The sequence below is a fragment of the Schistocerca americana genome, chromosome 4 (genome assembly GCF_021461395.2).
Source record: "Schistocerca americana isolate TAMUIC-IGC-003095 chromosome 4, iqSchAmer2.1, whole genome shotgun sequence".
Taxonomy (NCBI): Eukaryota; Metazoa; Arthropoda; class Insecta; order Orthoptera; family Acrididae; genus Schistocerca; species Schistocerca americana.
This window is the reverse complement of record NC_060122.1, coordinates 20,713,217-20,738,773: the sequence shown is the minus strand read 5'-3', so window position 1 is coordinate 20,738,773 and position 25,557 is coordinate 20,713,217. Positions and strand designations below refer to the sequence as shown.

The 25,557-nt window shown below is 41.8% G+C and overlaps 1 protein-coding gene and 1 pseudogene across 5 annotated transcripts in view; one reads left to right on the top strand and one right to left on the bottom strand.

Annotated features, from left to right (window-relative positions):
- Window positions 1-25,557, top strand: part of LOC124613920 (neurexin-1) — a 2,081,056-nt gene that overhangs the window by 1,316,649 nt on the left and 738,850 nt on the right. The window lies entirely within an intron of this gene.
- LOC124614463 lies at window positions 20,746-20,863 on the bottom strand (annotated as a pseudogene).

Here is a 25,557-nt window from a genome sequence, read left to right as displayed (position 1 = left end):
TTTCGACGTTTCCATCCAGTCTTCTTCAGGATCTTGCGGTTGTGCATTGTAAATTGAGCACTGTCTGAGGCCTCTGTCGCCTTCTTTTATGAAGCGGAATGATTCCGCACTTGTGCTGGAGAAGTGGCATTTTTGGGTAGAACTCGTGTGGCTACCATTTATGGTCCCTAGCAGTGGAGAGGCCGGCGGCGTGGTACGCGTCAACTCGTCCTTAGCGCTGTAGGGAAGACCCGAGGGCCGGGCCTATACACGTCACGCGCGCCAGGGGAACGCCGAGGTATGACGAGTTAACACGTCCCCCAGCAGTCAAAGTGCTAATATCCGATGTTTGAATCTGACCACAGAAGGATTCTACTGCGTACGTGTAATCACCGTGCTATCAAAAACACGATCCCACGATTAAGCGGTCTTGGTTCTAAAGACACACACTATGGTCGCTGATAGTGTAACGTTATCTGGTAGAAATGTTGTCAGCGATTCGAATTTATCGTATGGAAACGTTTTTCACGATTACAGCCAGTCAGCCGATGTGGCCAAGCGGTTCTAGGCGCATCAGTCTGGAACCGCGTGACCGCTATGGTCGCAGGTTCGAATCCTGCCGCGGGCATGGATGAGTGTGATGTTCTTGGTTCGTTAGGTGTAAGTAGTTCCAAGTTCTACGGGACTGATGACCTCAGCTGTTAAGTCCCATAGTGCTCAGAACCATCTGAACCATCTGATTACAGCCACCAGTGAATAATATTCGTGCCACTCTCATATCTCGAGATGAGTCACCCTTTTCCAAACTCCAGCAAAAAATCCAGTGTCCCTCAGTCTCTGCCCCGGCCTCCCTGCAGCTTCATCCACGTGATCGCCCCAATTCAAATCGGACCTGAACTGTAGTCAGAGAGTGCTACGTGCACCACCTACTGCAACCAGTGTAGAAACAGGCTCGCCCGAGTTACTGCAACAGGTCCGTCTTTTGCCCACTCGATGGAAATGGGAACATGATGTCGTACCTCTACCAATGAATATGACCACAGAAGGATCCTGCCGCCAGAAACATATGTTACGCATTAAGGACTGCGCTTTTAGAAACACAATCACAACGACTATGTTACTGTCACCCTGCATAAAAAACTGTCTTGGTTCTACAGGTACACACAAGTGTCATTGATAGTCTGACGTTTTTGGTAGGAATGCTGTATGCAATTTTGAATGTCTTTCCATTCAGCCACATACCTGCGTTGGTTCCTATGTAGATGTCTTTTAATGACAAATTAATGAACCTGGTCTATATTCTTTAGTTATGGAATGCAAAATGCCTTTTACAGTAAAATTTTCAAGTTTGAGTTTATGAAGAAGTTTTACCAAAAATTCGTGTACATGGTCAATATAAGATTAGAAAATATATAGTACATGCCTATAAAAATCAAATAACACATTTACAAGAAATAAGTGAATTGGTTGAGAAACGAATATCAAAAATATTGCTTCAGAAATACTAAACGAAAAAAGTGAAGAAATACATTATTAGCACGTGTTTTTACTCAAACTATGAAAATTTATAACCTTCTTTTGTTATTTTAACACTATACAACTATAATTTTAATTATGATTATAATGTTACTTGAACAAAATTTAAAAATGTTCAAAATCAAATAGATACTATCAGAAATAGACATCCAAAAAGTGAAGAAGATTTAAGAGTAAATCATGTCACTAATTCACTAAATTTACATAACATAATGATAGAAAAATTAATAATTGATTACCATTGAATTTATTTAAATATTTTAAATAATTATTCATAAGAACAGTTGTGTTAAGATGCAAATAGGAAACAAACATTTCTTAGAATATAAAACAAAATTTCCAATTACTTTTTCCATATTCAGATTTTAAATAACGTTCATCAGAATTTTTGTGTTTATCTAATAAACAAAATTCAGTTCCCTCAACTCAAATTTAAAATCCTCAAATAATTTCAAAGGTAAATCGTTTTTGTTTAACCTGTATTTCAATATCAAAATGAACTCTCTTCTTTAATGAGACAATAAACATTCTGACCATTATATTCAATATCAAATCAGCCTAAATTTTCAGTAACAAACTCTGTTTATAAATAAAAATTTTTAATAACTTTTAGAAAATTATTTTCCTTTTATTTACCCAACTACTACCATTCTTATTTAAAAATTTTTCAAGAAGATAAACTTTTTCGTTTGCAATAGTTCTTGTTCATAAAAAATTTCCTTTTACTTCTTCACCATTTAAATTTTTCAGTTTATATGTGATTGAAATGTAATGATTAATCTTCAATTTTGAACATTTCTGTTAGCCAATTTGCTGTATATCCTTCTTCAAGAATTCCTTTAATTTGACTTATATTCGCTTTATCACCAGTCTTATATTTGGGTTGAGTATCTAACAAATTCGCTGGATACATAATTTTCAATAAGCTTTTTTTGAGTTCAATTATTTATGTCATTTTGGGCTATTTTTATTGTTAAATGTTTTGTGTTATTATATTCATCAGTTAATTTCGAAAATAATTAAACATATTTATAATTTTCTTGAAGAGAAAATTTCATCCACATCTTTTCTTTAAATGTTCAATTAAATTGTTCAACAACAGTTGCTTTTAATTCGCTAAAATTGAATAATTATTAACATTCAATTTTTTCTTAATTCTTGACATTTGTTACAAAATTCTTTGCCATTATCTGTTTTAATTTTTTTTGGTTTTGTTAATTCAAATATTTTCTTGAAAGAATCAACTATATTTTTACCTGTTTTATCTTTAAGTGGAAATGCCTATGCAAATTTTGAAAATAACATCAATAAGAGTTAACGAATAATTATATCCTTTATTTATTTTCGGTATTCCTTTTTCTTTCCAGAATCAATTTCGACTAAATCAGTTTATCATAAATCCCAAAAGGAACTACGTTTTTTCGTTTAAAATTTTTCTAATTGGTTTCTGTAATTTATCAATGATTTGTACACAAATATTTAGTACTGCACCTACAATTTTTTAATGAATTTACTCTTTTTTGTTTAGCAGATTGAACAAAATCCTTCAATTTGTTGTTTTCCAATATCAGTTATTAATCTATGAGGATAAAGTGCTTCAGTAAACTATTTGGTCTTCAAATAGAAAATTATATAGAATACAAAATAATTAATTTATTTCACTAAATACAATTATCTATACATCAACAAGAACAGTCTTAACAGAATGTTTTAATCTTACTGATAGAAAATTTGATTTACACAACATTTTGATTCCGAGAACTTCAGACTTTATTTCATAAATTATGTCTTCAAAACTCATCCAAATATCAAAATCATCAATCATTATGTTTTCACCAAAACAAGAAATATTTAAGCATGAAATAATATTCATTGAAATTGTGCATTTTGTTTGCCTCCAGTCATAAAAGTAAATTCAATTGTTTGTTACCGTATACTTTACAATTAAATTTTTTAATTCATTTAAGTATGAAATCAAATCTGTTGATAAAAATACCTTTACTTTCCTTTTTGTATACTAATCACTTACTTCTTGTATATTAATACAATTATTCAGCTGTGCTAAAATACTAGTGTATTCAAGTTTTGTTTTAAGATTTGATAATTCATTCTGAAATAATGGTCGTTAACTATATCTTTCACATCTGGTTCATCATCTACATTCCCAAGTCTTCAACATTTAAAACTAATATAGCCTCTAGTTGCCTTAAAAATAAAATTTCGTTTCTGAGCTTGTCTAATAATTCATTTGTTTTTTATTATTCAAGGTTGAACATCATTGGTTTTTGATTGAAAATGCTTTGGTTCTACTGATTCAAAATCTATTATTTTTTAATCATTACTGAGTTTATTTCCAAAAATGTCCATTTATTTAATTTAAAAATATCAGCAAACTTATAATTCTGTCATAATAATTGTAAAACAATTAAACCCAGACGTCCACAAATTACTTCATTGAAGTTTTTTATTCTTTTGATATTGTAGTAAAGATCATTTTTCCCAATTAGTTAACTAATTGTTTTGGAATATTTCTTCCATATGGCTTAAAACAAATTTTATATCTCCATTTTTATAATAACTCCAATGAGTTCTAACATGATCAAAAGTATCTGAGTTTAGTATTCCACATTCAAAGCTTTTTTGGTGCATTAGGTAATTTATCAACCATGAAAATATCATGAAAATATTTAATTTTTAGATGTTTAACCTATTCTTCTTTATCAAAATTAAATAAAGGGTTATTAAATTTTTAAATTATTTCTTTGAAAATTTTTGACACCTTTTCTTTTAATTTCCAAACTGTCGTTTTTTCTAATTCTTTATCACCTTTTTTCTTATTTATAACTGCATTTGCAATTGCTGCAGTTCCACCAGCAAGTGAACCAATTATTGCTAAATATGGTATTGCAGCGAATAGTAATGGAATTAATCCACCTTTGTGTTTTGATAGTCCAGAAAATTCTTTCTTTTTTGCTGGATATTCAATAATCTTTTTCACAACAGGAATAGCTAATGAAAAAAACTAAATTACCATCAGTTTTTTCTCTTTCTTTCTTTTTTGAACATCACTTAAAATGATTAAGTAATATTTAGTTATTCATTATTGACTGTAAGTTATTCATTTGTATTGATTAAAAAATAATAAAATTTTTATAAATGTCATTCATTTTTATCAATTTCGAAACCCATTCCTACCCATTTATAAGTCTTGTTTTCCATATATAGTTCCTGTAACTGCAGTTGTAGCAATATTTCCTCACAATGCAGCATCAGTAGCATTCATACTTTCTTTTGCAACTAACTGAAGTTTATCAGCTTCATGTCTTTTTTCTGATTCTTTGTTATCTCTCTAGGAAATAACATGTTCTTTACATGCTTCATCGATTGGACTAATTCTTTGATCTTCTCTAGTTAATCTTTCTTCTAACTTGTTTCCCAAGTGACAAAATTTACAGCCTGGAAGATGCATTTCGAATGGTAATTTGTTAATTAAAGCGTTAACTAAACCTTTTCCATATTTTCGCTTTTCAATAAAGTATGTGGTAAAATTATTCAAAAATCTAATGAAATATGGAATTCCTGTGAGATTATTAATTATAAAGTCACTAAATTTATTTGTTAACATTTCCGTTGTTCCAACTTTTCCATTATGATAATACCATGAAGGGAGCCCATGAGGACGCATAAGTGCCACGACATGACGTGGACTCAACTAATGTCTGAAGTACTGCTGAAGGGAACTGACTGACACCATGGATCCTGCGGGCCTGTCCATATATCCATAACAGTATGATGTGGTGGAGATTTCTTCTGAATAGCACATTGCAAGGCATGCACGATTAGATTAGATTAGATTAAATTTGTACTTGTTCCATAGATCATGAATGCGACACTTTGTAATGATGTGGAACGTGTCAGGTTAATAAAAGCTGTCTATACAAAATATTATATTAGGCAAAATATTACATGACACTCAATATTTTTAAATTTTTTTTGGGTTGAGAAATTACCCACTTACTATATCCAAAAATTCATGTAATGAGTAGGAGTTGCCATTAAGAAATTCTTTTAATTTCCTTTTAAATGCTATATGGCTATCTGTGGTAAGTGACCAAAGACTTTTGTGGCAGCATAATTTACCCCCTTCTGAACCAAAGTTAGATTTAACCTTGAGTAGTGAAGATCATCCTTTCTCTTAGTGTTGTAGCCATGTATACTGCTATTACTTTTGAATCCATTCGGGTTGTTAATAACAATTTTCATAAGTGAATATACAGGGTGTTACAAAGAGGTATGGCCAAACTTTCGAGAAACATTCCTCACACACAAAGAAAAGATGTTATGAGGACATGTGTCCGGAAAAGCTTAATTTCCACGTTAGACCTCATTTTAGTTTAGTCAGTATGTACTGTACTTCCTCGATTCACCGCCAGTTGGCCCAATTGAAGGAAGGTAATGTTGACTTCGGTGCTTGTGTTGACATGCGACTCATTGCTCTACAGTACTAGCATCAAGCACATCAGTACGTAGCATCAACAGGTTAATGTTCATCACGAACGTGGTTTTGCAGTCAGTGCAATGTTTACAAATGCAGAGTTGGCAGATGCCCATTTGATGTATGGATTAGCACGGGGCAATAGCCGTGGCGCGGTGTGTTTGTATCGAGACAGATTTCCAGAACGAAGGTGTCCCGACAGGAAGACGTTCGAAGCAATTGATCGGCGTCTTAGGGAGCACGGAACATTCCAGCCTATGACTCGCGACTGGGGAAGACCTAGAACGACGAGGACACCTGCAATGGACGAGGCAATTCTTCGTGCAGTTGACGATAACCCTAATGTCAGCGTCAGAGAAGTCGCTGCTGTACAAGGTAACGTTGGCCACGTCACTGTATGGAGAGTGCTACGGGAGAACCAGTTGTTTCCGTACCATGTACAGCGTGTGCAGGCACTATCAGCAGCTGATTGGCCTCCACGGGCACACTTCTGCGAGTGGTTCATCCAACAATGTGTCAATTTCAGTGCAAATGTTCTCTTTACGGATGAGGCTTCATTCCAACGTGATCATATTGTAAATTTTCACAATCAACATGTGTGGGCTGACGAGAATCAGCACGCAATTGTGCAATCACGTCATCAACACAGATTTTCTGTGAACGTTTGGGCAGGCATTGTTGGTGATGTCTCGATTGGGCCCCATGTTCTTCCACCTACGCTCAATGGAGCACGTTATCATGATTTCATACGGGATACTCTACCTGTGCTGCTAGGACATGTGGTTCATGCACGATGGAGCTCCTGCACATTTCAGTCGAAGTGTTCGTACGCTTCTCAACAACAGATTCGGTGACCGATGGATTGGTAGAGGCGGACCAATTCCATGGCCTCCACGCTCTTGTCTACGCAACCCCGGTACCAAATGTAGAGACTCTTCGTGCTCGTATTGTGGACGGCTGTGATACAATACGCCATTCTCCAGGGCTGCATCAGCGCATCAGGGATTCCATGCGACGGAGGGTGGATGCATGTATCCTCGCTAACGGAGGACATTTTGAACATTTCCTGTAACAAAGTGTTTGAAGTCACGCTGGTACGTTCTGTTGCTGTGTGTTTCCATTCCATGATTAATGTGATTTGAAGTGAAGTGATAAGATGAGCTGTAACATGGAAAGTAAGCGTTTCTGGACACATGTCCACATAACATATTTTCTTTCTTTGTGTGTGAGGAATGTTTCCTGAAAGTTTGGCCGTACCTTTTTGTAACACCTTGTATATATTGTCAGGCTACAGTGATTTCTAGCTCTTTAAATAAGTGTGTGCAGGATGATCTTGGATGAGTTCCAGCAATTATTCTGATTACACGCATTTGTGCAATGAACACTCTTTTACTCAATGTTCATGTCTGGGGAGTTTGGCGTCAAATGGAAGTGTTTAAACTCAGAAGTGTTCCTGGAGCCACTCTGTAGTAATTCTGGACGCTTGGGGTGCCGTCGCAGTGTCCTGCAGGAATTGCCTGAGTCCGTCGGAATGCACAATGGACACAAATGGATGCAGGTGATCAGACAGGGTGTTTAGTACGTGTCACGTGTCACGCCTACTGCACACGTCCCACGCCATGACAGTCTCCCCCAGCTGGAACAGTCCCTGCTGACATACATGGTCGATGGATTCATGAGGTCGATACAATTTGAAACGGGACTTGTCCGGCCAGGCAACATGTTCCGGTCATCAACAGTCCAATGTGGCTGTTGACGGGCGCTGGTGAGGCGTAAAGCGTCTACTGCAATCTTAGTACAAACGAGATGGGTGATATCTGTGGTAACACAGAGCAGTTATGAAAGAGAGAAATTTTCGAGGGGAGGGGTTTAGCATGTTGTTGTTGTGGTCTTCAGTCCTGAGACTGGTTTGATGCAGCTCTCCATGCTACTCTATCCTGTGCAAGCCTTTTCATCTCCCAGTACCTACTGCATCCTACATCCTTCTGAATCTGCTTAGTGTATTCATCTCTTGGTCTCCCTCTACGATTTTTACCCTCCACGCTGCCCTCCAATACTAAATTGGTGATCCCTTGATGCCTCAGAACATGTCCTACCAACCGATCCCTTCTTCTGGTCAAGTTGTGCCACAAACTTCTCTTCTCCCCAATCCTATTCAATACTTCCTCATTAGTTATGTGATCTACCCATCTAATCTTCAGCATTCTTCTGTAGCACCACATTTCGAAAGCTTCTATTCTCTTCTTGTCCAAACTATTTATCGTCCATGTTTCACTTCCATACATGGCTACACTCCATACGAATACTTTCAGAAATGACTTCCTGACACTTAAATCAATACTGGATGTTAACAAATTTCTCTTCTTCAGAAACGCTTTCCTAGCCATTGCCAGCCTACATTTTATATCCTCTCTACTTCGACCATCATCAGTTATTTTGCTCCCCAAATAGCAAAACTCCTTTACTACTTTAAGTGCCTCATTTCCTAATCTAATTCCCTCAGCATCACCCGACTTAATTAGACTACATTCCATTATCCTTGTTTTGCTTTTGTTGATGTTCATCTTATATCCTCCTTTCAAGTCACTGTCCATTCCATTCAACTGCTCTTCCAAGTCCTTTGCTGTCTCTGACAGAATTACAATGTCATCGGCGAACCTCAAAGTTTTTATTTCTTCTCCATGAATTTTAATACCTACTCCGAATTTTTCTTTTGTTTCCTTTACTGCTTGTTCAATATACAGATTGAACAACATCGGGGAGAGGCTACAACCCTGTCTTACTCCCTTCCCAACCACTGCTTCCCTTTCATGTCCCTCGACTCTTATAACTGCCATCTGGTTTCTGTACAAATTGTAAATAGCCTTTCGCTCCCTGTATTTTACCCCTGCCACCTTTAGAATTTGAAAGAGAGTATTCCAGTCAAAATTGTCAAAAGCTTTCTCTAAGTCTACAAATGCTAGAAACGTAGGTTTGCCTTTCCTTAATCTTTCTTCTAAGATAAGTCGTAAGGTCAGTATTGCCTCACGTGTTCCAGTGTTTCTACGGAATCCAAACTGATCTTCCCCGAGGTTGGCTTCTACTAGTTTTTCCATTCGTCTGTAAAGAATTCGTGTTAGTATTTTGCAGCTGTGACTTATTAAGCTGATAGTTCGGTAATTTTCACATCTGTCAACACCTGCTTTCTTTGGGATTGGAATTATTATATTCTTCTTGAAGTCTGAGGGTATTTCGCCTGTTTCATACATCTTGCTCACCAGATGGTAGAGTTTTGTCAGGACTGGCTCTCCCACGGCCGTCAGTAGTTCCAATGGAATATTGTCTACTCCGGGGGCCTTGTTTCGACTCAGGTCTTTCAGTGCTCTGTCAAACTCTTCACGCAGTATCATATCTCCCATTTCATCTTCATCTACATCCTCTTCCATTCCCATAATATTGTCCTCAAGTACATCGCCCTTGTATAGACCCTCTATATACTCCTTCCACCTTTCTGCTTTCCCTTCTTTGCTTAGAACTGGGTTTCCATCTGAGCTCTTGATATTCATACAAGTCGTTCTCTTATCTCCAAAGGTCTCTTTAATTTTCCTGTAGGCGGTATCTATCTTACCCCTAGTGAGATAGGCCTCTACATCCTTACATTTGTCCTCTAGCCATCCCTGCTTAGCCATTTTGCACTTATTATATTTTCTCCTTTCATCAATTAAATTCAATATTTCTTCTGTTACCCAAGGATTTCTACTAGCCCTCGTCTTTTTACCTACTTGATCCTCTGCTGCCTTCACTACTTCGTCCCTCAAAGCTACCCATTCTTCTTCTACTGTATTTATTTCCCCCATTCCTGTCAATTGCTCCCTTATGCTCTCCCTGAATCTCTGTACAATCTCTGGTTCTTTTAGTTTATCCAGGTCCCATCTCCTTAAATTCCCACCTTTTTGCAGTTTCTTCAGTTTTAATCTACAGGTCATAACCAATAGATTGTGGTCAGAGTCCACATCTGCCCCTGGAAATGTCTTACAATTTAAAACCTGGTTCCTAAATCTCTGTCTTACCATTATATAATCTATCTGATACCTTTTAGTATCTCCAGGGTTCTTCCATGTATACAACCTTCTTTCATGATTCTTAAACCAAGTGTTAGTTATGATTATGTTGTGCTCTGTGCAAAATTCGACCAGGCGGCTTCCTCTTTCATTTCTGTCCCCCAATCCATATTCACCTACTATGTTTCCTTTTCTCCCTTTTCCTACACTCGAATTCCAGTCACCCATGACTATTAAATTTTCGTCTCCCTTCACAATCTGAATAATTTCTTTTATTTCATCATACATTTCTTCAATTTCTTCGTCATCTGCAGAGCTAGTTGGCATATAAACTTGTACTACTGTAGTAGGCGTGGGCTTCGTATCTATCTTGGCCACAATAATGCGTTCACTATGCTGTTTGTAGTAGCTTACCCGCATTCCTATTTTCCTATTCATTATTAAACCTACTCCTGCATTACCCCTATTTGATTTTGTGTTTATAACCCTGTAGTCACCTGACCAGAAGTCTTGTTCCTCCTGCCACCGAACTTCACTAATTCCCACTATATCTAACTTCAACCTATCCATTTCCCTTTTTAAATTTTCTAACCTACCTGCCCGATTAAGGGATCTGACATTCCACGCTCCGATCCGTAGAACGCCAGTTTTCTTTCTCCTGATAACGACATCCTCTTGAGTAGTCCCCGCCCGGAGATCCGAATGGGGGACTATTTTACCTCCGGAATATTTTACCCAAGAGGACGCCATCATCATGTAATCATACAGTAAAGCTGCATGCCCTCGGGAAAAATTACGGCTGTAGTTTCCCCTTGCTTTCAGCCGTTCGCAGTACCAGCACAGCAAGGCCGTTTTGGTTATTGTTACAAGGCCAGATCAGTCAATCATCCAGACTGTTGCCCTTGCAACTACTGAAAAGGGTGCTGCCCCTCTTCAGGAACCACACGTTTGTCTGGCCTCTCAACAGATACCCCTCCGTTGTGGTTGCACCTACGGTACGGCTATCTGTATCGCTGAGGCACGCAAGCCTCCCCACCAACAGCAAGGTCCATGGTTCATGGTTCATATACGCACGTATATACATCACTCTCTCTGATTTTCAGCGTGCTGTACTGGGTCATTCCTTCCAGAGCACCACATTCAAACGTTTGGATTCTCTTCTTTTTAGATTTTAGCAAAGTTCGTGCCTGACTGACATCAGGTGCTGTGCAACAAATGTATGTTCTCAGAGGTTTTTTCGATGCTAGCAGATTTTCATTGCCATGAACGACTTTTTCGCTCCTTCTGAGTTGCTTCATCTGTCCTCCTTGCTTCGTGCGGCATGTGTTATTTTTCTTCGAATTTAGCAGAATTCAATAACTTCATCTACTTCGTGGTCTTCAGTTATGAAGTAAAGTCTGTTGCTAATTTCATTTCTTCTACTTCTCATTGCCTTCGTCCTTCTCGAGTTCTCGAGTCTATAGTTTCTGCTCATTAGATTTTTCATCGTGCTGTGCTCTCTTTCGCCGCTTTTATGTCGTTTCGTTGTCTCTGTAGAGCAGTACCATGGGAAGGAGGGAGAGGATGTTGGTTGGTGAATGATATCCTTGTTCTATAACACAGAGTGGGTTCTTTATTCACACACAAAGAGCTGCTTAACTTAAAGTTCCATATGCTGAGGTCCAAGCTCCCTTCTGTATAGTCCACGTAGCCTCAAAGCTGTTGAAACAGAAGTCCGCTATGTCCACTATAAGGTCACTTTGTGCAGCCTGTCTCTGTGGCAGAGGCTAAGTCTGCGGCTCCATCTCGGTGACACACCACTACTCCACGGCGTACAGGCTCGAACTGACTGACGTAACAAGCCCGAACTGACTGACTATTGGCTAACCGGTCCACGGTGGTGATCCTAAATACTGGGGCTCAGAGGGCGTTGGCGACATGTTTCCAGCGAGTCTTGTCGTTGGCCTCTATCGATACTCTCGTAATGTGTATGTCGCATGGTGTGCTGGCGCCAGTGTACGCCAGCATACATGCCATTTATGGGTTCTACAGTTCTTAAACTTTCAGTGAGGATAGCAATGTCCTCCGAGAATCTCATCAGTGATATCCTTTCACACTGAGTTTTAATCCCACTCTTGAAACTTTCATATCTCCTTCACTGCTTCTTCGTAGTATACATTGAGGAGCAGCAGCGAAAGACTACATCCCTGTCATACACCATTTTCAATCCGAGCAGTTCGTTCTTGACTTTCCATTCTTATTTTCGCCCTTTCTTCTTGTGCACATTGTGTATTATTCGTCTTCTCCTATAGTTTTTCTCAGAATGTCCAACATCGTGCATTATTTTACGTTTTCAAACACTTTTTCCAGGTTGATAAATCCTATGAACGTCTTTTGACTTTTGTTAAATCTTGCTTCCTTCATCAATTGCAAGGAAGGAATAAGAGAAAATGTACTCCACTTGGAAAAGATGACACGGCTTTACAAAAGTACTTGGAATTAACCCGAGACGTCAGAGTGGCAATAGTTGTGCCTGCCAGTATAACGCACGGTGACCTCCCTCATCCAATCAAACGAGCGCAGCAAGTACCGACCTGGGCTGGCCTGCCCTGAATCACAGGCGACGCCCCCCCCCTCCCCCTCCCCCTGCTCTCCTTGAGTCGCGGACCGCCCAGTCTGTACAGTAACAGCTCGCGGCAGCCACTTTGATTGCATACCTCCATTGGTTCTGTTATTCAGATGTCCCCAGAATTAATTTCCTGTCTCGGAAAGGGTTTTCCGCTCCGCAGCACGTAATGAGGTCGCAGAAGTCGAATTGAATTTCTCTTCGGAGCGGCAGGAGGTGCTGATGTCTTTCAGCGAAGGAATAAAAAAACGTTTCACGATTCTTGCATATATTGGCTGCGTCACGGCTTAATCACAGCAGCACCCTTTGAATCAGGCGATTCTGAGAGGCTTTTGCAGTTATTTAAGGCGCTCTACAAATCTTGTGTAAATATCGATCTTTTAAACCTGGTGCTCGGTTCGTCTCACATCCTAGTTAGGCTTTCATGCGACGCTTCCCGAGTGATTACAGGATCGACATTGACACTTCAATCGTGCCACGTTTGTTCTCCTAAGATAGTTGGAAACAATTGTGGCAGCGATCTTAGAGCTTCTCCGGCACTTATCTCGGTTCAGTGGTAGAGCTTGTAATTAATTATCGCTAGGTCATCAACAGTATATGTAAAATAATTTTACTTTGCTTTATATTTTTACGCACGTCGTTTCGACGATATTTGGTTTCCACGTGACCATTCAAGATACACTGAAATTGCCCGCATCTCGTGGTCGTGCGGTAGCGTTCTCGCTTCCCACGCCCGGGTTCCCGGGTTCGATTCCCGGCGGGGTCAGGGATTTTCTCTGCCTCGTGATGGCTGGGTGTTGTGTGATGTCCTTAGGTTAGTTAGGTTTAAGTAGTTCTAAGTTCTAGGGGACTGATGACCATAGATGTTAAGTCCCATAGTGCTCAGAGCCATACACTGAAATTCAGATACAAGAACGGTATAATACAATTTACGAAATACCCGAAGTCTATAACATTGGAGAAGTAAAGCTGTCGGCATTCTGGATTGTGTTCCTAATCAGCAAAGCAAGAAACATTGTTTACTGTTGTTGAATACCGTATTGTTTGTACGTATTCACGTAGTGTTACTGAACACTTCAAGTTCGTATTTCTCTTTGGCTTAACAACTTCCGCTGGTGCGTGTTAGCCATGAAAACCATAAAACCCGGGCCAGCCCTTACGTAAATGCATGTTAATCTCTTCATATTGTACTTGGAATTAAGTTTACTGTTTTTAAAAAATGAAATTTGGGTCGTTGTTATGAAAATGAAACATAAATCCCCACGGCTTTGCAAATTCGCCTCACTGAGTGGTACACTTTGTATAAACCGCAGACCGTATGTGGGTGAATGGAAGGAAGGAAGATAAGAGCAGCGTTGCGCCGTCGACATACCAGTTAATGCTCGCGTCGGGGAAGGAAAATCGGTCGTGTTGGTAATTTTAATGAACCGTTCCGACATTCGCACTAAACGGTTTAGGAAATTGGCGTATAACGGAAAACTTAAATCTGGATGGACGTAAAGTGGTCTTGACGACTGGTGTTTCAGCAACAAACAGTTGAAGCACTGTGTTTAACTGTCCCACATCTGCAGGGCTGAACAGGACAGGAACTTTAACCACAACTTTTCTAACTAAACAGATCACGCCATGTAATGGCCAGAGATAAGGTATTGTAGTATACTATCAAATACGCAGACCCTCTTGTGATGACGCGTTGAATGTGCTCCGTTAGGTTCACGTCAGCGGATGCTGTGTGTCGGTCCATTGTGTTGGTCCCTCCGTCCTGGGGGAAGGTGTTCGCCAGGTGATCGTCGTGTTCTCGTGTGTTGTCGTGTTGGAAGACGAACCCTTTGCCGAAATGTTGGCTGTAGGCCCGTACAGTAGGCTACAGCACGCTGTGCTGATTTTATACAGCCCTTATATTACGCACAACAGCATCTACAGGCGCCCGACGTCCGTACACGGCACTGACTCAAAACATGAGAGACCGACCTCCACGTTGAACCTGTGGCAATGCACATCCGACTTGTACATTGCTGCCTACCCGCATCCAAACTCTTCTACGACCAGCATGAGGCAAATCCTGGACACTTCGGTAGAGAGAACTCTACACCTCTCTTCCTGGTTCCATTCCAGACTTTCCTTGGCCTACTTTCCTCGAGCACCGCCGTGTTGGCAGGTTCGCATAGTCATTTGTAATGCACGCTGAGGCGCCAGGTTGATCGTATCGATATCACAGCGCACTGCTCGGGTGCTGTATTCACCAAATGCACTTGGTGAACACACACATGTGACAGGCCCACTACCGCCGATGTAGCTGGCGTTACACTTTGGTGCCTTTCCTGCACGTAATAACTATATGACCAGATCACAGGAGCAAACAGAGTTAAGCGAACTACGAGAAAAACGTTAACAGCATAGATTAGCATCAGTTTATAATGTTTTGTTGACAGGAATTGTACGTGGCAGTACAGTTCAATGTTTATATGCTCTGATGTGCCTTTAAACACTGGTATAGTCCTAAATGCATTGAATGATGACTAGAATCACTTCTATAATGTTCGGTCCTGCTGTTCTCGGCAGCGACTGTAGATGGGTCCTGGGACTGTCGTGACGCTTGTCCGGCCGTTATCTCGAGGAGCTGCATCCTGAGTGACGCCGCGAGTCTGCTCATGTTCGCCTGCGACGGATGGGTGTCACTTGGCAACTGTTTGTCTGACTTAATGCCCGTGCATAACGTCGTCGTCGTCGTGTGCGCCCTCTGTGGAGCCTGAATGGCAGGCAGCCCGGTACTCTTCCCCAGGACACAGCGCCCGGCCCACACAACTCAGCACAATTCGTGACGGCAGCGCGCTCTCCTGCTGCATTCACGCGGGGCGGTCACTGTTTGTAGCCACCTAACTTGTAGGTGGCGGTCGTCTCCCTGGCGTTCCACGAGTGCTTGTTTATGTTCTGTCGGCTGTTGGATGTACGAATGTCGTTTCGGCGTTTTATGCTGTTTCCGCGTCTTGCCATAAAGTGACACTGCGCATGCCCGTTTTCTGAACCCGAAGTGACCCTTCGAGACATTTTTACAGATGTAGCTCCGTACACAAGCTCCGCTATCCTGTTCACGATTCGAAACACATCTCGCCCTGTGCCGATCCACAAAGAGAATGCAGGTTCACTATCGCTCCCACACTACAGGTCATTGTGTGCAGCGATTTCGTCTGATCGAAAGGCCATTCAGAAATATGTCCGTCTGCAGCTAGTGATCTAGCGGCTAGCGTTGCTACCTCTGGATCACGGGGTACCGGGTTCGATTCCCAGCCGATTTTCTCTGCCCGGGGGCTGGGTGTTTGTCTTGTCCTCATCATTTCATCATCATCATCATTCGTGACAGTAGCTAGATTGGATTGTATAAAAATTGGACTGCGTAAAAATTGGGACATTGTACGGGCGCTGATGGCGGCGCAGTTGAGCGCCCCACAAATCAATCGTCATCATCAGAAATAGGTCCACATGAGAAAAGGGCAAGGCAGGTAAACCTTACAACTAATTAGGGTACTGAAGAAAGTTTTTGATCAGTGCTTAAAAACTGTTAGCACTGAGCGTCGCCGCCACGTCAGTTTTTCGTTTACATACGCAGTAGCACTGGAAGGCTTCACATAGATTACATAATGGTAAGACGGAGATTTAGGAACGAGGTTTTAAACTGTAATACATTTCCAGGGGCAGGTGTGAACTCTGACCACGATTAATTGGTTATGAACTGTAAATTAAAACTGAAGAAAATGCGAAAAGGTAGGATTTTAAGAAGTTGGGACTTGGATAAACTTAAAGAACCAGAGGTTGCAGAGGGTTTCAGAGAGAGTATTAGGGAACGATTGACAAGAACAGGGGAAGGAAATACAGTAGAAGAATAATGGTTGGGTTTGAGAGATGAAATAGTGAAGGCGGCAGAGGATAGGTAAAAAGTAGAAATCCTTGGGTAACAGAAGAAATGTTGAATATAATTGATAAGAGGAGAAAACATAAAAATGCAGCAAATGAAGCAGGCGAAAAGGCATACATACGTCTAAAAACTAAGAATGACAAGAAGTGCAAAATGGCTAAGCAGGGATGGCTAGAATAAAAGTGTAAGGATGTAGAAGCATCTATCACTGGGGGTAAGAGAGATACTGCGTACACGAAAATTAAAGGGACCTTTAGAGAGAAGAGAAGCACCTGTATGAATATCAAGAGCTCATATGGAAAACCTGTCCTAAGCAGAAAGGTGGAAGGATTACATAGGTCTATACAAGTGCGATGTACTCGAGGGCAATAATATGGAAATGGAAGAGGACGTAGACGAAGATGAAGTGGGAGATATGATACTGCGCGAGAAATATGAGAGAGCACTGAAAGATAAGGCCCCGGGAATAGACAATATTAAATTAAAACTACTTCGCTACGATGATCCGCGGTCCACGTCTGCTCCGCTTACATACTTTCGTACCGCTCAACGCCGTCAGGCGGCATTTGACGTCGCGGTGGCAGTGCTCATGTTAAGACGATTTTGGCTTTGTTCATCGGTAGCGATCTGTTGCGGACACACCTTGCAGTTACAACGTTCGCTTTCTACGGCATTTGCGATCGACGACTTGGGCTCGAGCACGAAGCAGTGTTTGGCCCAGTTTGTACGAGGCTAGCGCGACGGATGCCGAAGTGGACAGGCTGCTAAACTCAAAGTTCCGTCTCGTGAACAGCTGTGCAACGTGCCGCCCTAAGTGCAAAGGGGAGCTACATAGTAAGCATTATCGACACCGGGCCTTACAGTCTTAAAGTCGATTTTATCCCGGGCCGCTACTAAAAAATTGTGGCTTCGCGAGACTACTCGCTCGCTAAAAGCCAGGGTCGGCCGCCGTCTTTATTAAAACCGTCGCCGCTGCCCGCCCGCACTCGGCGGTCACTCAGTAATGCAGGACGCCGGCGCCGCAGGCAGGCCCCGGCCGCTCACGTCTCTCGGCAAGCTGCAGCAGACTCGCTGCCAGCCGCGCCACACCGTCATCGGCAGCCCTAAACTGCCGTCTGACACACGACCGGCGGCGCTCAGCTTTTCATTCGAGTCGTCCATTCCCCAGCGCGCACCTCCCCCCCCCTCCCCCACTAGGAGACGCTAGCTATTCAAAAGTGCTGACGAACAAGGAACAAGGGAGAAACTGGCCCGGAAAATGTTCAGTACACCTTAATATATTGTTGTTTTTACGGTGTTCAGTCCGAAGACTCGAAGATGCAGCTCCCCATGCTACTCTATGCTCTATTGCAACTTACAAGCTGTACAATTTCTATTCCCGCCCCGCCCCCAACTAAATACACACTCGCAGTTCATTCGAGTAATAAACTGTGATTACTTGATGTCCGACAACGCGTCCTGTTAACCGATCACTTCTGTTTTTCAAGTTCTGCCACAAATTTCGATCGTAACCATTTCCATCCAGTAAGTACATCCTCATAGTAATGAGAAGGAGGCAATCATTGTTCACATCCAGAATTCTAGACCAGAGTTTTCTTCACCACACGAGAATCTCCGGCAGCTGCAGCACCGTAAGCGGGCTCCACGACAGCACTCATCCTCTCGTCTAAGAGATGATTTCCGACTACTGATGACTGCTGCTCCAGTAAGCGCCTCTGATGTAATCGCGTGAGTCATATTCTTTTGCCTCTCTAAGCGAACTAATCGTACCCTGACCCTTTTCTCCAACCACGACCATCAACACATGGAGGTACGAAAGGTGTCTGAATTGTACGACGCGTCTGAGAAAAAGAAATAGCGTACGTCTTGCTAAGTGTTGGAAAATTCCAGTATGTGTCCAACACAGAACTAACAGGTTTTCCGAAAGCACATTATAGAGACAGCTATCTTCGAATCCGGTGCTTAATTGTATCAAATTAAAGTTGTTGTTATACAGCGCGATAAGTAGACCAAAAATGGCAACTACAGTTACATTGCTGAGGCTGTCACCAGTCGGATACATAACGGCAGTCGACACTCATACCTATGCGCACCGATCACAACTAGGACAGCGCAGCTCAGATTCCGATCGATAAGCTGTACGTTAGTGAAATTTATTGCAATCACAAGTACCTTCACAAGAAATTTCATTAGATTTCTCGGTAAAACTCTTGGGGTGCTATCAGAATTATGATCGGAACTGTCATGAGAAGTCTAGTACGATTTCGTATTGTGTAGTGAAAATGGGTCCCTCATTACTGCAGTTGTCTCATAAACAATTACCTGCACGAGAAAATGCCATTAAGGTTTTCTGCACAGCCCCTGGGGAACTCTTCAGAATAGTGATCACAATTTTAGTTTCGCAAATCGACAAATAATTTATTACAGCATTAAAATTTTCCCGATTACTAGTGTTTTCTTCACGATATTCTGCAGAACTATTCAAATTTAGTACAAATGGCTCTAGAATTATAGCATATCTTCCGAGAACTCGAGAAAAAACGTATAATTCTCGAAATTCGAGTACCAACTTCGCAACTAGTCAGCTATTCAGAAGTGTTATCGTAACTTTTCCCCCGAAGCCCTACGGGGCTATTCAAAGTTTTTACTATAACATGTCTATAAAGAAAAAAATGTAAATTTCTCAACAATCGGCTGCCAACTTCACAGATATTCAGGTATTCAGAATTGTGATCATAATTTTTTATCCCAAAATTCTACAGAACTATTAATATTTTTGTACAGATAACTCTAGAACTATTGCATACCTATCAAGAACTCTGAAAAATATATATTTCTCGAAATTCGGGTGCCAACTTCACCAAACTCATCCTCATTAGTTACATGATCTACCCATCTAATCTTAAACTTTATTCTGTAGCAGCACATATCAAAAGTTTCTATTTTCTTCTTGTCTGAAATATTTATCGTCCACGTCTCACTTGAGTAGAAGGCTACAGTCCAGACAAATGCCTTCGGTAAAGAATTCAAAATGTTCAAACGTGTGTGAATCTTATGGGACTTAACTGCTAAGGTCATCAGCCCCTAAGCTTACACACTGCTTAACCTAAATTATCCTAAGGACAAACACACACACACACACACCCATGCCCGAGGGAGGACTCGAACCTCCGCCGGGACCAGCCGCACAGTCCAGGACTGCATCGCTCCAGACCGTTAGTCTAATCCCGCGCGGCGGGAAAGACTTCCTAACACTTAAATCTATTTTTGATGTTAACAAATTTATTTTCTTCAGAAACATTTTTGTAGCCAGTGCCAGTTTACAATTTATATCCTTTGTTCTTCGACCATCAGCAGTTATTTTACTGCTCAAACAGAAAAACACATCGACCGCTTTCGCTTTAACATAGGCAACCCAAATTACATTATCTGCACCAGGGGCACAAGTTGTTATTTGGTTCCCTACCTTAAGGCGCATGAATTATATTCCTGGCCAGTATTAATTTCAGCCCTGTAAACTTTAATTGCGAATGCCAAGTACAAAATATACAGGCGTTCTGAAAGACGGGATTACAGTGACGTAGAGACACGGTAGTGATATGTGTATTCTAACCGCCAGAACACTACAATCTTGATCACAGTTCTTTTGTCTATCCGATAACCGATTTCAGCCAGTATCTGCCATCTTGAAACCTAGATATGAGTGTCACATAATTAGAATTACTCATATATTACATCCCTTAAACTTATCAGCCGGCAAAATATCGTAAATGAAATACGTTATGCGAGTATGTGACTGGATACGTAACAGCTTGTCGCAGCAACTATTGTCCGTCTTCAGCTAAACTATTATATAGATATGAAGAACGCGTACAATGGAGCTCGCATAGCGGAAAAAGTGAAGCGTGAAGCCCTGTCCACACTGGAGTGTACTACCTCGCCCCAGATACATTCATTATGAAACTAAACTCCGTCCGAACAGGCCTTGGAAGGCCCAACGGTAACGCCGGGCCGCCGTGTCATCCTCGGCCCACAGGCGTCACTGGTTGCGGATACGGAGGGGAATGCGGTCAGCACACCGCTCTCCCGGCCGTATGTCAGTTTCCGAGACCGGAGCCGCTACTTCTCGATCAAGCAGTTCTTCAGTTTGCCTCACAAGGTCTGAGTGCACCCCGCTAGCCAACAGCGCTCGGCATACCGGATGGTCACCCATCCAAGTGCTAGCCCAGCCCGACAGCGCTTAACTGCGGAAATCTGACGGGAACCGGTGTTATCACTGCGGCAAGATCATTGGCTACATTCATTATAGCATGCAAAAGTACGCAAATATACCTTAAAATGTAAGAACTTTTTTTTATATTAAAAACCTGTAACAATTCTTATACTTGGTACAGAATATTCTTTCGACAACGATCTTCAGATTATTGAAAGCTTAACTGCCAAGAAAATTCAAAGATCATATATGAAAGAAGAATCAGCGCAAAAAAATAAATAAATAAGATAGTAAGGGAGAAAATAACGAGAAAACTATCGTTATCATGGTTGTGTCCTAGTAGTTTCAGTGACGTTATAGAGGGCAGCACTGTAGATCTTTACTTGGGTGGAAACTAGCAGGACGATGGATGGCTGTATGGCCATATGACCTTACAGTCTTTCTCGGCGGCATGAGTGAATAAAATTTTCTTGGTTTTGAAGATGCCTCAATTCGAATAAAATTTTTGACTTTTCGATGGCTAGCCCCGCCATCGTCGTCAGTAGTAAAGCTACTGACAGTCGGGGCTCTTTTTTGTGGTAGGTTGGGGTACAGCGTCACCGGTGAGTCTCGATCTTCCTGTCTTCGTGTAAGGGTAAATTTGTTCTCTCCTACCATGTCATTCCAGGTGTGGCGGTGGCACTTGAAGTCCCATACCACCCTCCGCCAATAGGTATCACAAATACACAGCTACTGATACTGATGGCCGGCCGGGATGGGCGAGCGGTTCTGGGCGCTACGGTCGCAGGTTCGAATCCTGCCTCGGGCATGGATGTGTGTGCTGTCCCTAGGTTAGTTAGGTTTAAGTAGTTCTAAGTTCTAGGGGACTGATGACCTCAGAAGTTTAGTCCCATAGTGCTCAGAGCCATTTGAACCATTTTTGATGCTGATGGTAGTATGATGGTCGCCACATATCGAGTGGTCGTATCAAGACTGACACTTTATTAGTGGCCGTAACTGGGCTATCGTTAGCCATATTCTGTATGTGATTCCTCAAGGATGCTGAGAGGAACAGGGTGGCGGTGCCAGTGCTGGGGAGTCGTGGAGCCAATGTTTTGTAAGCCAGTGACCGTCTCACACGGGGCACCCACTTTTTCATAGAGAATGGACGTCTTCGAGTTACCATATTTGATTCCTCGTGGAGGGTAACTAGCCACGGGAGCGGAGGGCATGCAGCCTCCACCGAAGCACGTTCTTCTGCAGGCGCTGGAGGACCTGCAACCGGGAAGCACTAAACGTGGCACACACAGTGGGGCCATAGGTTAGGGAAGGGTGGACAACCATCCGGTACAGTCGGAGCTTGGTTTTTAGGTTCAGCTCCCTGCTGTTGAACATTGAGTACAGCGCTTTTATCAACTTCTGTCCTTTTTGGTGACATATTCTGCATGTCGATAGAAAAGCCGTTTGTTATGCATCCAGACACCTGGATATTTGGTATCGGTGGACCATAGGACACGGACGCCTGCAATAGTGATGTTGTGGCGAAGGACTGGGCGCCTTCTGGTGAGGTAGACTGCCGTAGTCTTGGCAGAATTCAGGCCAATCTTGTTTCGACGACACCCGGTGCTATTGCGTACACCTGCCACTGAAGACGAGCAATGAGCTGGTCCGTATTGCGGCGGGTCGTACAGAGCCTCATATCATCGGCGTATTGCGCTAGGTGGCGGTGTGGGATGACCGGTATATCGGTAATATAAAGAGGATGGGAGACATCACAGAGCCTTGAGGCGTACCCATCGACATGTGACGTATGCTTGTGCGTTTTCCTTGCTAAGTAACCTAGAAGGTTCTATCGTGGAGGCAATTATCCACGATCTAGACATAGACGTCGGGAATGGTTGTCTGCGCAAGCATTTTTTACACACCATTGTCCTGCCAAATATTGTCGTACGCGTTTTGCAGGTCCAGGAAAACCACTGGCTTCGACATGATGGAGTTAAAGCCCTTGCTGACATGTTCTGTGATCCTAAGAACTTGGAGTTTGGCTGACTGGTGGGAAGAGAATCCGAACTCTACCGGACAGGTTGTCCCGGCCGTCACCAAAGGCTGGGGAATACGGTGGAGGATCAGAGATTATAGAACGTTTACCATGTTATTCAGAAGGCTAATGGGCTTGTTGTTAGTAGGGACCATAGGATCCGTCGAGGGCTTGGTGATGGCAATCAGATTGTCCTGGAGTAAAAGTCAATGTTGTAACGCATTCTAATTTCACAATTAATCGAAAGAAATAATCACAGCATAACACTCTTACAGGCAACTGCACAACCAGTAATTGGCAGGCATATCTGAACAACAAGCAGTGCGAAAATCTCTCTTAAAATCATATCAGAATTACAGAGTATAAGTGTGGTCAACTTGCAGACAAACGCAGTGCAATTGTCTGTTTGCCCTCGAATGTAATCACATCACGTTAATTTAAGAATGGCCTATAGCTGCCAATACCTCACCAAAACAGTTGAGTAATAATGTGGTTCAAGGAAAAATCTGCATGTACTTCTGCAACAAGCTGAAGGCATCGCGGTCATGTTCAGCGCAAATTCTTGCGTGGATACGTAATGTACAGACTGTCTGCCACAGCAATCTCTTTTCCAAAAGGGAAACGTGATGACTGTAAGAACTGTCGTGGCGTAAGACTTCTAAACACTGCCTACAAACTGTACTCAAAGATAATGAATGACTGCATGAAGAATATCACAGAAGATATTGTTTCTGAAGGACAAAATGGATCTAGATCACGTCGTTCATGTACAGACGGCGTGTTTATACACAAAAAGTAATAGAAAAACACAGAGAATTTAATCTTTTCATCGACTTCATTCTCCTTAAATGGATTTGTAAAGTAAACAAAGAATTAAGATAACAAATGAAGAATACCTGAACATCGTTATTTTCAAAAGAATGAAGATGATCTTCAAAGGTCAATACACGAGCTGAACGAAATTTGCAAGAAGTTTCTATCAACGAAACAAAATAATTGCATTCCGAAAGAAATATCCAATTAGATGAAAAACTTTAGTTATAGAACAAGTGTCTCAAATCTCTTATGTAGGCTGCGCTATAGGTTTTGATTTGAACCCTGATATTGACAATAAAATAAACAAGTTCCAAGCTGTCTGTAGTACCATTATCAGAAATTGGACCACAAAGTAAAAAAAGAAATCATCATAAAATTCTATGAAGTATTAGCGGTTCCTGTGTTATGCTATGGAAGCGAAACATGGGTTACCACAAAAAAAGAAAGAAAAGGAAATTCAAACAGCAGAGTTGAGGTTCCTAAGAAAGACGAACGGCTGCACAAGAAGATATGATTAGAAACAAAGATATTAGAACAGAATTAAATATTTTCAGCATGAATGAAAAAATTCAAACATGTAGTGACATTTGGGAACAACACCTAATGGGATTGGCAGGTAACATAACAGAATTCCTCAGAACTACAAAACGAAAGGGGAAATGATGATGATGCTGATTGATGATGATGATGATCTGAAATAGAAAGTATCGATTCCGGCGCCAGACCCTGAACTTATCTTTCACAACATGGAAGTTATGCATGCAAAGGAGCGGGACATTTCTTACGAATAACCTGGAAGAACTGTATATGACCTATTTTATATCTATAGGCCTAATCAATGAAAAGACAAATGGGGACTTGAGTAACAGGCGTTCTCGAGATGGCGACATACAAACTCTACATCAACATTAGGTACGAAAACTAAATAAATTACAGAGGAGAGCAGAAATGAGTAATAACAATACTGCACTGATGCTCTGTATTTTATTTCAAATTAGTCAAACAACGGATAAAAGTAACATGGGACTCACAATACGCATCAGACTTGTTCAAGCAATCACAGAAACTTGATATTTTCTATGCACGTCTTCCTGTAGAGCATAGAATAATCTAAAGTGTGGCAGAGAATGACAACAATAACGCATAGTATTCAGTAACTATTGTACGATCCTCTAATGAGATTCCAGCCCGCGGGAACTAAACGATCTCCGAGTCCCTGTAATGCTTCGTGCCTAACTAGCGGATCGCGTTCGTGGCTCGCCATTAGTTCAGCGTGCGACACACACTGAGGTGACGAGAGTCGGGGGGCGCCTCCTAGAATCGCGTCGGACCTCGGCACACTGCAGCAACTCGGCGTGGTACGGACTCAGCAAGTCGTTGAAAGTCTTCTGCAGAAATATTGAGCCAGGATGCCTCTATAACTGCCGAAATGTTGTCGGTGCAGGATTTTGTGCACGAAGTGACCTCTCGATTACGTCCCGCCAGTTTTCGACGGGATCCATGTCGGGCTCTCTCGATGGCCAAATCATTCGCTCCAACTGTCCAGAACGTTCTTCAAACCAATCGCGAAAAATTGTGGCCCGGTGACCTGGCGCACTGTCATCCATAAAAATTCCCATGTTATTTGGGAACATGAAAGCCGTGAAAGCCGTGAACGGCAGCAAATGCTCTCGATCGGTTCACTTGGACCAGAGGACCCAGTCAATTATATTTAAACACAGCCCACATCATTATGGGCCACCAAACGCTTTTGCACAGTGCCTTGTTGACAACTTGGCTCAAATGGCTCTGAGCACTATGGGACTCAACTGCTGAGGTCATTAGTCCTCTAGAACTCAGAACTAGTTAAACCTAACTAACCTAAGGACATCACAAACATCCATGCCCGAGGCAGGATTCGAACCTGCGACCGCAGCGGTCTTGCAGTTCCAGACTGCAGCGCC